The sequence below is a fragment of the Squalius cephalus genome, assembly GCF_949319135.1.
Source record: "Squalius cephalus genome assembly, chromosome: 21".
Classification (NCBI taxonomy): Eukaryota; Metazoa; Chordata; class Actinopteri; order Cypriniformes; family Leuciscidae; genus Squalius; species Squalius cephalus.
This window is the reverse complement of record NC_137142.1, coordinates 10463577-10477980: the sequence shown is the minus strand read 5'-3', so window position 1 is coordinate 10477980 and position 14404 is coordinate 10463577. Positions and strand designations below refer to the sequence as shown.

At 39.6% G+C, this 14404-nt stretch overlaps 1 long non-coding RNA gene across 1 annotated transcript in view; it reads right to left on the bottom strand.

Moving 5' to 3' along the window:
* Positions 1-5593: 5593 nt before the first annotated feature.
* LOC307149390 overlaps positions 5594-14404 on the bottom strand; it is a 29577-nt gene continuing 20766 nt past the window's right edge. Inside the window, exon 3 of the long non-coding RNA XR_013819554.1 lies at positions 5594-5666. This is a non-coding gene — a long non-coding RNA (uncharacterized lncRNA). The remainder of the gene's footprint in view (positions 5667-14404) is intronic.

Below are 14404 nucleotides of genomic sequence, written 5' to 3'. Positions count from 1 at the left end.
GCGTTGTCGGGAAAATTCGTTTCGCGTTCCTACCCCAAAGCAACAAAATAAAATAAAATTCTTTATCAAAATTTATAAGGAAAGACAAGTACTTTGTTTAGGCTTGGCTTGTAGGGAATTCCAAACCTGCGTATTTTCAAATGCACATAACTATAGAACCCATTCTAAATGCGCATGTGAACGCCATCAGCGTTTCTCACAGGTTCGCGTTTAAAGTCTGTGTAGAGGGAATGGTGTCGTCTTAGCGGCCCCTAATTTAATAACAAATGATCGTTGCGACGGAAGCAAATCAATCAAAACTAACTTTAGATGGAAAATAACTTAACTCTGCTATAAAGCCAAAACAATCTCTGTTACCTTAAATTATACGCTTATCTCTGTGAAGCTGCTTTGAAACAATCTACGTTGTTAAAAGCGCTATATAAATGAAGATGACTTGACTTGACTTGACTAATGAACAGGTGAATGAATGAACCATTTATTCTTTATTTTTTAAAATCAAACAAAACAGAAAACTCAAAGTCTTTTGTGTTTTTAGAAAATGCCAAAAACAAAACAAAGCCTATAAAAAATGGTCCGAAGAGGACATGAAGGCGGCCCTGGAGGAAGGGGGGAGCCTGAGAACGGTGGGGGCCCGCTACGGCATCCCCCACAACACTCTTCAGGACCATCGGCGAGGCCCCTACGCCTACCAGCCCCACCCCAGCCGTGCCCTCCTCCCGGAGGAAGAGGCATCTTTAGTTGCTTATATAATTTGGATGGGCAGGCACGGCTTCCCCGTGACAAGGGCCGTAGCGACGTTGATGGCCACTGGTATTGTCAAGGCCTCGGGACGCCAGATAATGGTGAACTTTGAACATGGGTATGTGGTGGTGCCGTTTCCGGGAACGCCACCCGGAGCTGTCGGCCTGGACCCCCGACCCCCTGGACCGGCAGAGGGTCTTCGGTGTGACGGTGCCTCGGGTGGAGGCACTCTTCAACATATTGGAGCCCATGTTAGCCGGGAAGAGCTGGCATGATCGTCCTCACCTGGTGTTCAATTGCGATGAAACAGGCTTTGGGGATAAACAAAAAAGCAGGAAGGAGAAGGTATATGCACAGAGGGGACAAAAACACGTGTATCGCCAAACTGTGGTAACAAGGGAGCACATCAGCATCCACTGCTGTGCTAGGGCGGCAGGTGTGACCATCCCCCCCATGATTATATATGCCCAATGCCTGCCCAGTAACAGTTATGCGCTAGGTGCCCCCCCCAACACCCTGTACGCCATCAGTGAGAAGGGCTACATGGATGGGCCCCTGTTCGTGAGGTGGATCGAACATTTCCTGAAGCATGCTCCGGCAGAGCGTCCACTCCTGCTAACTTGTGACCAACACGAGACCCATATGTCCAAGGACGTGGTGGACCTCTGTCGGGGCAATGGTGTGGAGGTGGTGTGCCGGCCAAGCCACACCACCCATGCCCTTCAGCCCCTCGATGTGTCCCTCTTCGGGCCACTGAAAGAGGCCTTCACCAAGCTGGCTACAAATATGGGCCTGGTTAGGGGAGACCTTGTCCTAGGGAAAAAGCATTTTTCATCCATCTTAAAATTTGCTTACCCAAAGGCGGCCACCGTGGAGAACATAATGAAGGGGTTCCAGCTGACTAGCTTGTTCCCCCTGAACAGGCACGCACTGGAGAAACAAAACAACAAAAAATGCACTGCATAAATACAATAGAAACAATGCAAACAATAATTTACTAAAAGATATTAAAGATCTTTTAATATTTGGCAGGTAAATACTAATATTTAATATATAAATATTTAATATTTTAATAATTTAATATTAAAGATAATATATCTTTATATTATATAAATAGGCCCAGATCTTTATCTCCTCTAATTAACATTTCAGATGATGATCCAGCCCCTCCTGGCACCACCATCGCCACGGCCCGGATCCACCCAGCCCCTCCTGGCACCACCATCGCCACGGCCCAGATCCACCCAGCCCCTCCTGGCACCACCATCGCCACGGCCCAGATCCACCCAGCCCCTCCTGGCACCACCATCGCCACGGCTCCTCCCAACATCATATCAGTGCCAGTTGTTGCTGACTGTGTAGAGTGCCCCACCTGCCATCGGCCGCCAAATCCTATAGTCTCGGCTGGAATTATCCCGGCGGGGCTCGCCCACATCCTGGTCCCGCCACGCCTTGACCAGTCGGCCCGGAGGAGGCGGCGGCAGCAGGTTCCTGCCGGAGCACGCTGCATTACCAGTGACGAGTTTGCATCTCACCAAGCTGAGAAGGAGAGGGAAGAGAGGGAGAAGCAGGAGGCGAAGAGAAGGAGGATGGAGGAAGTCAAGGAAAGGAGAGCATTGATGGAGGAAGAGAAGAAGAGGAAGCAGAGAGAGAAGGAGCAGAGAGAGAGGGAGAAGGCGCAGAGAGAGAGGGAGAGAGAGAGGGGGAAGGAGCAGAGAGAGAGAGAGAGACAGAGGGAGAGGGAACAAGAGAGAGAAAGACTACAGAGAGAGAGGGAGCAGGAGCGGCTCCAAAATGACATCTGTGCCGCTTGCAAGCAGCCAAGCCCCCCAGGATCTGCAACAGAGACAGTGGAGTGGGTGCAATGTGAAAATTGCACCCTCTGGTACCACACTGAGTGTGTCACTCATGTGGTACCAGAGGAGGCATGGCTGTGCAGGGAGTGTGCCATGAGTCGCGATCTGTAAATATGTTTATCAATAGTTTTGTATATAGTTTTGTATATATATATATATCAATAACATGTTCTAATTTATATATGTACTGCATTCTTTATTTATTTGTTTTAATAAATATGTTCATGTTCCTAAAACATTTATCAAAATCAAAAGTGCATCAGTGTTTTCTTGTAGCACACAGTTTCCTAAAACCTAAAGCCATGTTTGATACAGTGACCGTTATTGACGGGTTTACCTCAGTGATTTAAAAAAAAAAGTATACTGAAACTAAATGATGATCTAAATGAAGGACTTTTGGTGGAGGATACAAGCTTTCATAATACACACAGCCTATCAAATAATAAATAGCAGAAGCTAAGTTTATCAATTAAAACATTACCTACACACCGTTGAAAACACGTGAAGTTTATACTGAAACTAAATACACATCCAAATCGGTTATTTCGGCCTGACACACAGATAATATACATAGCATATGAAGTAACAAACAGCAAAAGTTAAGGTAATTCACATAAATTTATATAGAAACGATACCTTCACGTCGTCGAAATCATGATGCCCCGTTGTATGGTTTCATGTTACGCTGCCAACAATGACTGTACGGAATCTTGTGACACGTAACATAGTTCCCCACCCAGCGCCGCCTCAAGCAAATCGCCATTTACGAGCATTCCCTCCCCCAGTAAATGACACATCAAAAGTTCATTGGTCTAATCCGTTAAGGGTCGCTCTGACGTTTTTACGTGCCCGGAAGCGAGTTTTCGTGTACGGATTGTGATGCGGAACTGCTATATGGAACATGAAGAAGAGCCATGATCATGTGACATTCCAGGAAGCCTCGAACACACACAAAGCTATCAGATCGCTGTAACATGCAGATAAAGATGTTTTGAAGACAACAAACATGATTGCAATGATATTTGATTTGCCTGTGTTCTTCGAGCCATGCCAGGTATTTTCATAATAATAGATTATATTTATAATGTAATGCTAATCTATATAGACTTTATCATCGTGCAGAATACTATAAAATAATATATTTTCTGTCAGATTTTTTTATCTGAAGCCAAATTAGATCACAGAAGATTATTTAAAACACTCAGCTTGCGTTATAAAGTAAGTTTGGAGCACAAACATGGTTTTAATCTCATATATTGTTGTGTATTGATGGTGTGCTAAGCTAACATGCTAGCTAGCTCTGGGTGCACCTGCTACCTAACTGTTATTCTTTTATGATTTTTTCTAAATAGGAATGCTTACTGAAATGTTTCTTTATTCCAGAAGGGCATTTGATACAGTTAGATACAGTGAGAACTTGGATAAAAGAAATTAGGGATTGAAACCCTATGAATAGCCTGTGAATAGCCAGTCGTTAGTAACTATAATGCAGACAAAAGAAATGCATATTTAGAGCCATAACCAGACTGGAGAGGTGTGAATGTGTGCAGGAGAGACAGACTGAATGGGGCTCGTTTGCACCACAAAACAATAGAGACAAAAGACTGACTAAACATCAGTAGCATTTTAGAGTCTAATCAAAATAAAGGCATATGACATGATCTTGAAAAACATTTAACTAAATATAGAGTTTTAGACGTACCATCTTCAGATTTTAAATATAAAATGTTTAGACATGTGGCTTTAGCTGTAGTGCATTTCTAGATTGCTACAGTGCATTTTATTTTCATGAGGATGTTTCATAAAAATAAATTTCTAATAACTTTACAAAACTTTGAAGCTATTTATAACAATTTTTTTCATTTTGACAATAATTAATTCTACATTTACAATAAACTGCCAGGTGTCAGCTTTCAAATGAGATCATACTTGTGCTTTTAGTACAAAGGGTTCATGAACTGTATCTGTTTCAGTTTGGGTATGTCATTTCTGGGGATTTTTCAAAAGTGGGGTTGCAGGTTAACAGGTTTTAAGTTTTAAGCCATGAACCAAACCAAACAGCCACAAAATAACACTACAAACTTTGATTTGAAGCAAAAAATATTTAAAAAAGAGGGTAAAATCTACATGCATCCCAAGCATTGCAAATTACATAATGAAATATAAAATAACATAAATATAAAACTATTAATTAAAATATGTTGATAGTGTATATATAAATAACATATTGCATTGCAAAATATGCATATACAAATGGTTAAGCAGAGTGTACATAGTGTCTTTCACACTGCTTTATGTGAGTGGGTGGGCACTAAAGAGATCTTTTGCTACAATTACCTTATTTCAGTTCTCTGATTAGTGGAGATTTCTTTGAAGAAAGAATTCTGCTGTTAAAAATTATTTAAAAAATAAGTTGAAATAATGCGAACTGCGAGAATAAATGGGATTTTTGCTTCCGGAACCCGACTGTTGCACTCTGTAAACATTGTAGGATTTCCAGGCCTGCTAAACACTTTATCCCAATACAAAATCAAAGATTTGTAAAAGGTTTCTGTTCAACAGTTTATGTGTACAGTGGGTTATTTTTTTTTATACAGTCAGTTTATAGCCTCATCTTCAGAGTGTTCCTAATAACGTGCTTTTCAGCTACAAGCGCCGCCAACGCCCAAGGAACAGCATATTCAAGTGTCACCAGGCCTATGAAGTTATACCTAAATTCTGAGTAGTCCCAAGGACATGCTCCGAAAAGCCTAAGCAGATACCCCCAGCTGAACTCCCATAGATAGATGAAGAGAGTGTAGACAGTCAGCCTGACTGGTAGTGGGCAGTGTTTCTTCTGCAGTGTCACACTTAGACCTTCCATGTAGAAGATGGCAGAGCTGTATATAAGGAGCGCCCAAAGGCTTGTGTGGCCTGCTAGTCTGTGATCATGGGTGTAGTACCAATCCCAGGATGCTGTGAATGCCACCTCACAGAGGCACCCATGTAGGGCGTAAATGTACAGTCGGGCGAGAGGGGAGAGGGGGGAGGATGTGATCTGCTCAGAGACGTCTGTGGCATCAGTGTCTGCAACAGAAAAAAAGTCTATTGTTAGCACAAGTAGATGTACCAGTGGCGAGGCCACATAAGGGCCAGGGTGGCTCTGGCCCACCCAAATTGATGGCTGGCCCACCCAATCAAAGGTGCCAGAATATACTACCAATGGTTTGGAAATAAAACAAAACTGCAAAATAATCATATGTTGTGTATATATCATTTGTAAAGTGTAGCCTATTATTAAAAATACATATAACATCATGTTTTTATTTCGCGCCGGCTCAATGAGCTTTCCAGAGTCACAACATCGGCTATGCAGCGGATGATTTGAGCTGATAATACTGTGCCGCTTTGTTTCATTTTTACAGTAATTATTTATTCTAAGGTAACAACAACATAGTCATCTGTGAGTAAACAATTTCTACAAAATGAAGTGATGATTAGAAATTAAATCGAGTTTTAGTGTATCCTTCCCGCACTCCACTATGATGGTGTCACACCAAACACTTAAAGCTTTGAGAAGAGCTCTGCTTTCAAAACAAGCTTTTCCAGTAAAGAGCTACTTTTCCCAACGAGCAACGCGGCAATCTCTGTTTTTATGTCACATTTGTATAGGCATACTGACGAGCGAGTGGAGGTAAACCACACTGTCAGCTCTATCTTGTATATAGCGCTGTTAAATCCGATTTATTCTATTGAATCGGTTAAAGGTCCCGTTCTTCGTGATCCCATGTTTCAAACTTTAGTTAGTGTGTAATGTTGTTGTTAGAGTATAAATAATATCTGTAAAATTATAAAGCTCAAAGTTCAATGCCAAGCGAGATATTTTATTTAACAGAAGTCGCCTACAAAAAACGGCTGGATTGGACTACATCCCTCTACTTCCTTCTTTAATGACATCATTAAAACCGTGTTTTGACTAACCTCCGCCCACAGGAATACAGGCGTATTGATGGCGAACGACAGACATGGTTGATGTTTATCTATAATCGGATACCGCAAAAGTTTAATTTGAAGTTGTTAGTTTGCTCTGTCCATTTCACCACGGACTGTTTTTCTAACCTGGGATAATATCAAGCAGGCTTCTCTCAGCGTTTCATACTGACGAAGAGGACAATTTCAACTATATTCCAGCAAGCGGTAAGTAGTGATTAACTATGGAAGTAGCGATCAACTTCACATCGTTTCTCTTAGTAGGATGAAAATAATCTTACTTAAACTGTGATTAATATACAGAAAGCGATCAAAGAACAATCCCTTTCCAATCGCCCAAGCTGTCAATCACACAGCGCGAGTTTATCTGGACACTTGCCAAAACTCGTTATGAAATCAATGACGCTGTTACACTGCACAACGAATCTCTTACTGTATTTATATACCTCATGTTTGCATTGGTGAAATCATTAGTGAGTGCAGAAACTGCGTTGCAATGATAAGATCTTTTTTCACGCGATCAACAGACTGTCATCTGCTCAATGCTCATCACTGCAACCTTTTATGTGATTGAAATAGATCTAAATACTTAAAAAACTTCTCACGATTCGTTAATCCCGATAGCTGTAATAGTAAAAACGTATAATAGCTGTAATAGTAAAAGTTTTCCAGATAGTTCCACATGTAATGCCAGATATTTCATATGCAAGCATGTCAGCCAATCACAGCAGAGGGCGTTTACATTGAAGTCTCACAGCAGACACGCCCCTTCAAACAGAGCGTTCAAATCAGGTGATGAAATCAGGCTAGGAAAAATGCCTTTTATTTCTAAATTATAAAAAAATTTGATCTAAAAAACACTAACATTATAAGGGCACCCCAGGAAACATTATAAAATAATAAAATAATCCATGGAATGGGACCTTTAATCTAAAATGGTACTCCTCTCATGTGTAGCTTTGGAAAATCTGGTTCATTCTAGCAAATCGGTTCATCTAAACTAGGGATGTCCAATCCTGCTCCTGGAGGGCCACTGTCCTGCAGAGTTTAGCACCAACCCCAATTAAACACACCTGAACCAGATAATCAAGGTCTTACTAGGCATTCTAGAAACTTCCAGGTAGGTGTGTTGAGGCAGGCTAGAGCTAAACTCTGCAGGACAGTGGCCCTCCAAGGACTGAGTTTGGACACCCCTGATCTAAACGGTCCTAGTGAATCACTTCGTTTGGAAGGTTCCCATATTTGAGTCCCATATGGCATTTCAGATCTTTTTTTTCAGCTTATTTATGTCTAATTAAATATTCCAGTTAAATAATATAGCAGTATTCTAGTTTATTATTATTATTATTTGTATTTAGCCTAGTATAGGCAAAATGTGTAAAAAAAAAAGAAGTATTTTCAACATTGTCTAACAAACAGTCTAATTATTGGATATAATATAATTGGATAAAAGTTTATTGTGGCGAACAGGACGAGGCCGAGGGTCGTGAGAGAATGGCGCGAGGCCAGTGGTGTGATTGATGATGAGCGACACCTGCGCGACACACCAGTCTCGTATCTCTCACGGAGGAGCGGAAGCATAAAAGGTGGAGTGATGACAGTGGAGGTCGAGAGAGACCAGGCCTGGAGTTTATGTTGTGTTTTGTTATATGTGACAGCAGTCGTCCGTGAGGGGCTGCTGTCTTTACTTTAATTTTGTATTTGTTTATTATATTATTGAAGTATTTGAATGTTCGCCGGTTCCTGCCTCCTTCTTCCCACAACAACGAACTGATTTACAATTATATTTCGGATATAAACACTGATGTCAACGGTAGCGGTCAAAATAAAGTAGGCCTAAATCCTTTTGAAAGTAACTAGATGCTTCAAATAGCCTGAAGATTGTAACAATTACATTGTTACACCAGTAGGTGGCAACAAGTGACAGTTAAAAATGTATTTTCATTTAACCATTTATTCAAGATATTCGTTCAAAAATGCTCATTCGACCAGTAATGAAACAATTGAAGTCTATATGAGTGAATCATTGAATCATTCATTCAATCCATTTTTTTTTTTTTTTTTTTTTTTTTATTAATTCAAATTTTAAATAGACTGCAGCAATTATCATTTTGCTGTGGTGTAATGTAACAAAGTAATAATACTTTGTTACAGTACTTGAATATTTTTTGGGAGAATCTGTACTTGAGTTTTTATATTTCTGACTGTCAACTTTTACTTTTAATCCACTACATTTCCTAAATAAAATGTATACTTTTACTTCAATACATTACAATACAATACAATACAATACATTTCCACAAAGCATATTTTTTACTTACTACAAAATAAATTTGGAAAAACACAAACTGCATGCAAGCATGTGCAAACAAGTGCTTGCACAAATGTGGCTGATTTCATTTTCCGGATTGCATCCGTTGCTGGAGTGGCTGGGAAGGGTCTGCTGTCATTATACATTAGGAGAGCGGCATCTAGAGGCAAAACAAAAACTATCACTGATGCCTAGTAGCCTACAGTTTGTTTTGACTCGTGAGGTTGCGTGCAGCACAGAGTGGGACACTTCAAAAACGGATTTAAAACATAGAAAACAAAATGGTATGTTATACAGTACACTACAGTACATGTGTTCATATCACTATAAAGTAATTAATTTGTAGACTAGATGCCGCATTAATGCTGTCGAGGCTGAGAGGACACTAATGCTAGTACCTCAAGTGGTTAAAACAATGTGACAAAAACACACGCAAGTCTGACCCAAATGTTTCATGTCACGATGGTAACAAACCATTGTTTTAACCACTTGAGGTACTAGCGTTAGCGTCCTCTCAGCCTCGACAGCATTAATGCGGCATCTAGTCTACAAATTAATTACTTTTGCATTAGTTTATATCCAGCTGGACGCTTTTATGCATTCCTTATCCAGGGAAGTGGCATATTTAAAGCTAGTGACATGAGAAAGCAAACTCCTCATGCAGCATACAGAAACATAAATTAGAAATGCATTCGACTTCAGGTTTTTTTTCGTCACTGTAACATATTTTGATTAGATAATCATCAGGTGTTCTAAAATAGAAGCAAATAACGTGTGAAAGTATACATATAATATACATATGTGTCTAATTTCAATGCCTGTTTGGATTTATAATAGTCTCTTACATTAGTTAAAGTTTGAATCACATTAAAGGGATCATTTCTGCATAACCGTCGATGGTTGGCTGTCCCCGTTGTTTTGTTGCACTTTTCCAAACATGATAGAAATAAGGTTACCAACCAACATAATTAATGTTCCAGCATTGTATAATTTAATATGCTTTTGCTTTAATTAAAATTGTAAAGTGATGCACCCTACACAAAGGGGTCCTAATGCTGAAAAAGTTTGAGAACCACTGCCCTGGTCATCATAAAAACTTTTGAAAAATTCAGTTAAATTATCGGTAAAAAACAGGCAGCTGTGGTTCCCAGAAATTTACCGTAAAAAATACGGTAGACACATTTTAGATTTTTATAGATTTAACTTAAAGGAGTAGTTCACTTTAAAGTAAAAATAACCCCATGATTTACTCAACCTCAAGCCATCCTTGGTGCATATGACTTTCTTCTTTCAGACGAATACAATCATAGTTATATTAATAAACACCCTGACACTTCAGCTTTATAATGGCAGTGGATTGCAACCATCAGTTTGAAGCTAAAAAAAGTGCATCCATCCATTATAAAAGAACTCCACACGGCACCAGGGGGATAATAAAGGCCTTCTAAAGTTGTGCTTTAGACTTTAGAATCTGTGGGCCCTATCTTGCACCCAGCGCAATTGACTTTGTACACCGACGCATGTATCATTCCTATTTTGCACCCGCGCACAGCGGACTTTTCCCTCCACAGACGCACGTCGGTTAACTAAGAAATACACTTGCGCTCCCCAGGGCGGTTCAGCGCAAAGAGGAGGCGTGTTCCGGCGCAAACGTTCCCTCATGCTATTTTGCAGGTTTAGAAAACAATTCCGCCACTGACCGGAAAAAACTAGTTTAAAGTCAGTGGCGCGTTGCGCATGTTATTCATATGCTATTTCAAGGGCGCATGCTTGGCCATAATCAATGTAGCGTGTGCACAACGCGCATACACTTTGATTCTCTCATCTACACAGAGACGCAGCAGGTTTCATTTTTGCAAATCATAGCCTACATTATTACGATAGATAGATAGATAGATAGATAGATAGATAGATAAACAGTTTATTATAAAAGCATACATCTAGCTTACACGTTTACCCAAATTATCATACGCCTGTTTAACCAAAGTTAATTTGGGTGTGTTTCTCCATCCTCAACGTCCCTGATGAGAACGTCGGTCTCCTCGGCTGTGAACCGCTCCTGGCGTGCGTCTGGCAAATCCGCCGTTATAATAGGAATCCGCTATAGAACAAGCGCGCCTGCTCTTAAAGGGAATGTGAGATGTCGCTCTGATTGGTTTATTTCACGTTACGCCCAAACCACACCTATGAATAATGGAGCTACTTCAGACCAACCCATTTTAGATTTGCGTCGGGCGCAAGAGTCATTTATCCCGCCGGTATAATAGCAACAGCGCCCAAGACCCGCCCACAAAGTTACTTGCGTTTTGCGCTTGATACTTGCGTTTCAGATCGTTAAAATAGGGCCCTGTATGTTCATGTGGTCGGTAGATAGTTATTTTACCTTATAAAGTTTTAAATATTGATATTTTTCTTACACAAACTCATAGCTTTGCTTCAGAAGGCCTTTATTAGCCACACACGAGTCCCGGGGGATATAAAGGAATGAGAACAGTTCATGCTATCGAACTACCTGCAAGTGCTGAATTACTACTCATACAGGTCAATTTATTTGACAAATTAAAATTTTAAGGTAACGCAGCGCTGTTTCACTTGGTCTACACCCACGGTTGTCAAACTGGGGTACGCGTACCCCCAGGGGTACGTGGACTGATTTCAGGGGGTAGGGGAGCGCGGGGCACAACCTAACGCAGGGCTAGTTGTAACACGATTGTTTTAAATACTTCCGCACATGCTTGGATGACGAAACTTTGTGTATTTACTAGTTGCCATATCAACACTATATATAAAAAAAAAAAATCCGCCAAAGTATTTTTTTTTTTTTTGGAAGATATCCATAGACATTTATTAAACCATAGCAAAAGTAAATTTCTTACTTAAGTTAATTTTTCATCTCTATTTTTTTGTGTTTATTTAAAATAAGACAAATCTGATATTATTTTAATCTCCAAGATGTTATTTAACAGGTGAGATAGTTCTTTAATGCTTCGCTAACTAGCAGAAGACACTAGCAGGGTTTAAATCCCAGTTGTGCAGGCGGGGCATGTTGTCACACTGCGTTACAATGTGCCCCTATTAGAAATATGCTATTATATTCTATACTTTTATTAATTTTATTGAGAAAATGTGAGAAAAAGGTGAATAAAGACTGAGAGTCAATGTTCAGAAATTACTAATTATTTATTTGTTTTGAACTATGTTGTATAGCTGTGTTTTCATGTGTTCGTAGTCAAAACTCAAAAATGAGTTTATATTTAATTATTAAAAATTGCCATTATTTTATATGAAAAAGTTTTTTAATTGTATTTTATTTAGAAAATATTTTTTTTTGTTTTGTATATTTTTTTTATTAGATCAGATAACATTTTAAGCTGTCATATGTTATGTTACAATGTGCCCCACACATGTTACAATGTACCCCACCTATGGGGCATGTTGTCACATTTCACTTCCATCCTTTCTGGGTATATCAAGAAAAAAGTAAATACTGTATTAATAAAACAAAAACACATAATTGTACTAGACGTGGGAAATTAATGTGGGAAAAAATAAATACTCTGAACCATAAGTAGATTTACACAAACTGAGAAAGTCAAAAAGCGTTACTTTGTACCCCGCTCTCCCCTACGCGAAAAAAGATCATATGCCTTTTCAAACGTTTTCATACGTATTTTCTCCGCATTAACAAAATATTCGAGAGTGGAGACAGAGAGGGTAAAAGTAGAGCTTTTATGATGATCTTTGCAATGATCTTTGCAGCCTGCTGCAGTGCTGATTACAGCTCTGCGTCTAGGATTGTGCCAGTAAACTTGACAACCGCGCCACTGCGGTGGCTGAGTAGCACCGGCGGTGGTCCGCCAAAACATTTTTTTTGCATGTGAATGCTGTTTTACATTAATATTATGACACAAGTGAAGCACAAAGCTTTGTTTACAAAATAAATAATAGGTTAGCAATTAAATGTTACATCGCAGCCATGCAAAAGTTTGAATTCATGACGAATGAGAGTTGTGCGTGAGCCCATAAATTTAAGCTTTGTTGGCTTTGAATTCTGGTTTGCGATCTGATCACCCGATTATCAGCGAATTAAAAAATATTCCATTAGTTATTCCATATAGAAAGCTTGTCTACTTTTAAACAAAACGATTCAAAACGAAAATAAACCGACTAGCATATATGCTTATGTATGAAGTGTGCATTTCTCACGCGCGTTCACTGCGAAGATGAGTCAGCATTGTCAACTTCATCTTTGCAGCCCTACACTGACACAAAACACTTTAATAATAAACAATTCAAATGTCTCCTTGCTATATTTGACACATTCATAATCATTACTTTTGCCGGTTCTTTGTGACAGATGTTATGTGCGTTATTGGCAGCGTCACCATCTGGTTACATGAACACGTCACCACCGCAATATCACCAGAACATGGAGATTTTATTTTAGAGAATAATCGCACAACCTATTAGATATTCTATAATTAAATCAACTAATCGAATATTCATAAATCATGACTCATCCCTGCATGGAATCTCGTTTCTTTTCCCATATCGTCACTCATGTCTCTCTATCGGGCAGGTGTAGAAGTCAGGCCACTCAACCGTTGGTAGCGTTAACGTTAAAGGGTTAGTTCACCCAAAAATGAAAATTCTGTCAGTAATTACTCACCCTCATGTTGTTCCAACCCGCGTAAGACCTTCGTTCATCTTCGGAACATAAATTAAGATATTTTTGATGAAATCTGAGAGCTGGATCACTCCTCCATAGGCTGCTAGGTGACCGAAACTTGCTGGCCCAGAAAAGTTATTAAAGAGATCGTTAATATAGTCCAAGTGACTACAGTGGCTTAATCTTAAGTATATCAAGCGACGAGAATACTTTTTATGCGCAAAAACAAACAAAAATAACGACTTTATTACACTTTTCATTTCCTTCTCTCTGGGCCTCTAGTTGGTTCACGTAGTGTTTTAGCGTAGCGCGTCTGTGTTACACTTCACCACGTAGGCTCACAATTGGCCGAAGCTGGTCATGTGTGTGATGCGTGTTGACGTGCAACACAGACGCGCAGCGCAAAAACACTATGAGGCCCAGAGAGAAGGAAATGAATAGTGGAATAAAGTCGTTATTTTTGTTTGTTTTTGCGCACAAAAAGTATTCTCGTCGCTTGATATACTTAAGATTAAGCCACTGTAGTCACTTGGACTATATTAACGATCTCTTTAACCCTCTGGGGTCTAAGGTGTTTTTGGGGTCCTTGAGATGTTCTGACATGCCCTGACATTTGTGCTTTTTTCAGTTGCTTCTAAACATATTAATGGCAAAAAAAAAATTACACACTATTTAGCACAAACAGGGCTACCATAATATGTGAGCAACAAGAATGTACATGTCTGCATTTTTGAGAGAATTATGTTTATGCATGGTTATTGAAAAAACTAAAAACTAAAGTTTCTGAAATAAGGCCATAAAACACATTCTAAATATGTGCCAATAAGACTTTTGTCTAATGGATGTCATCACCTA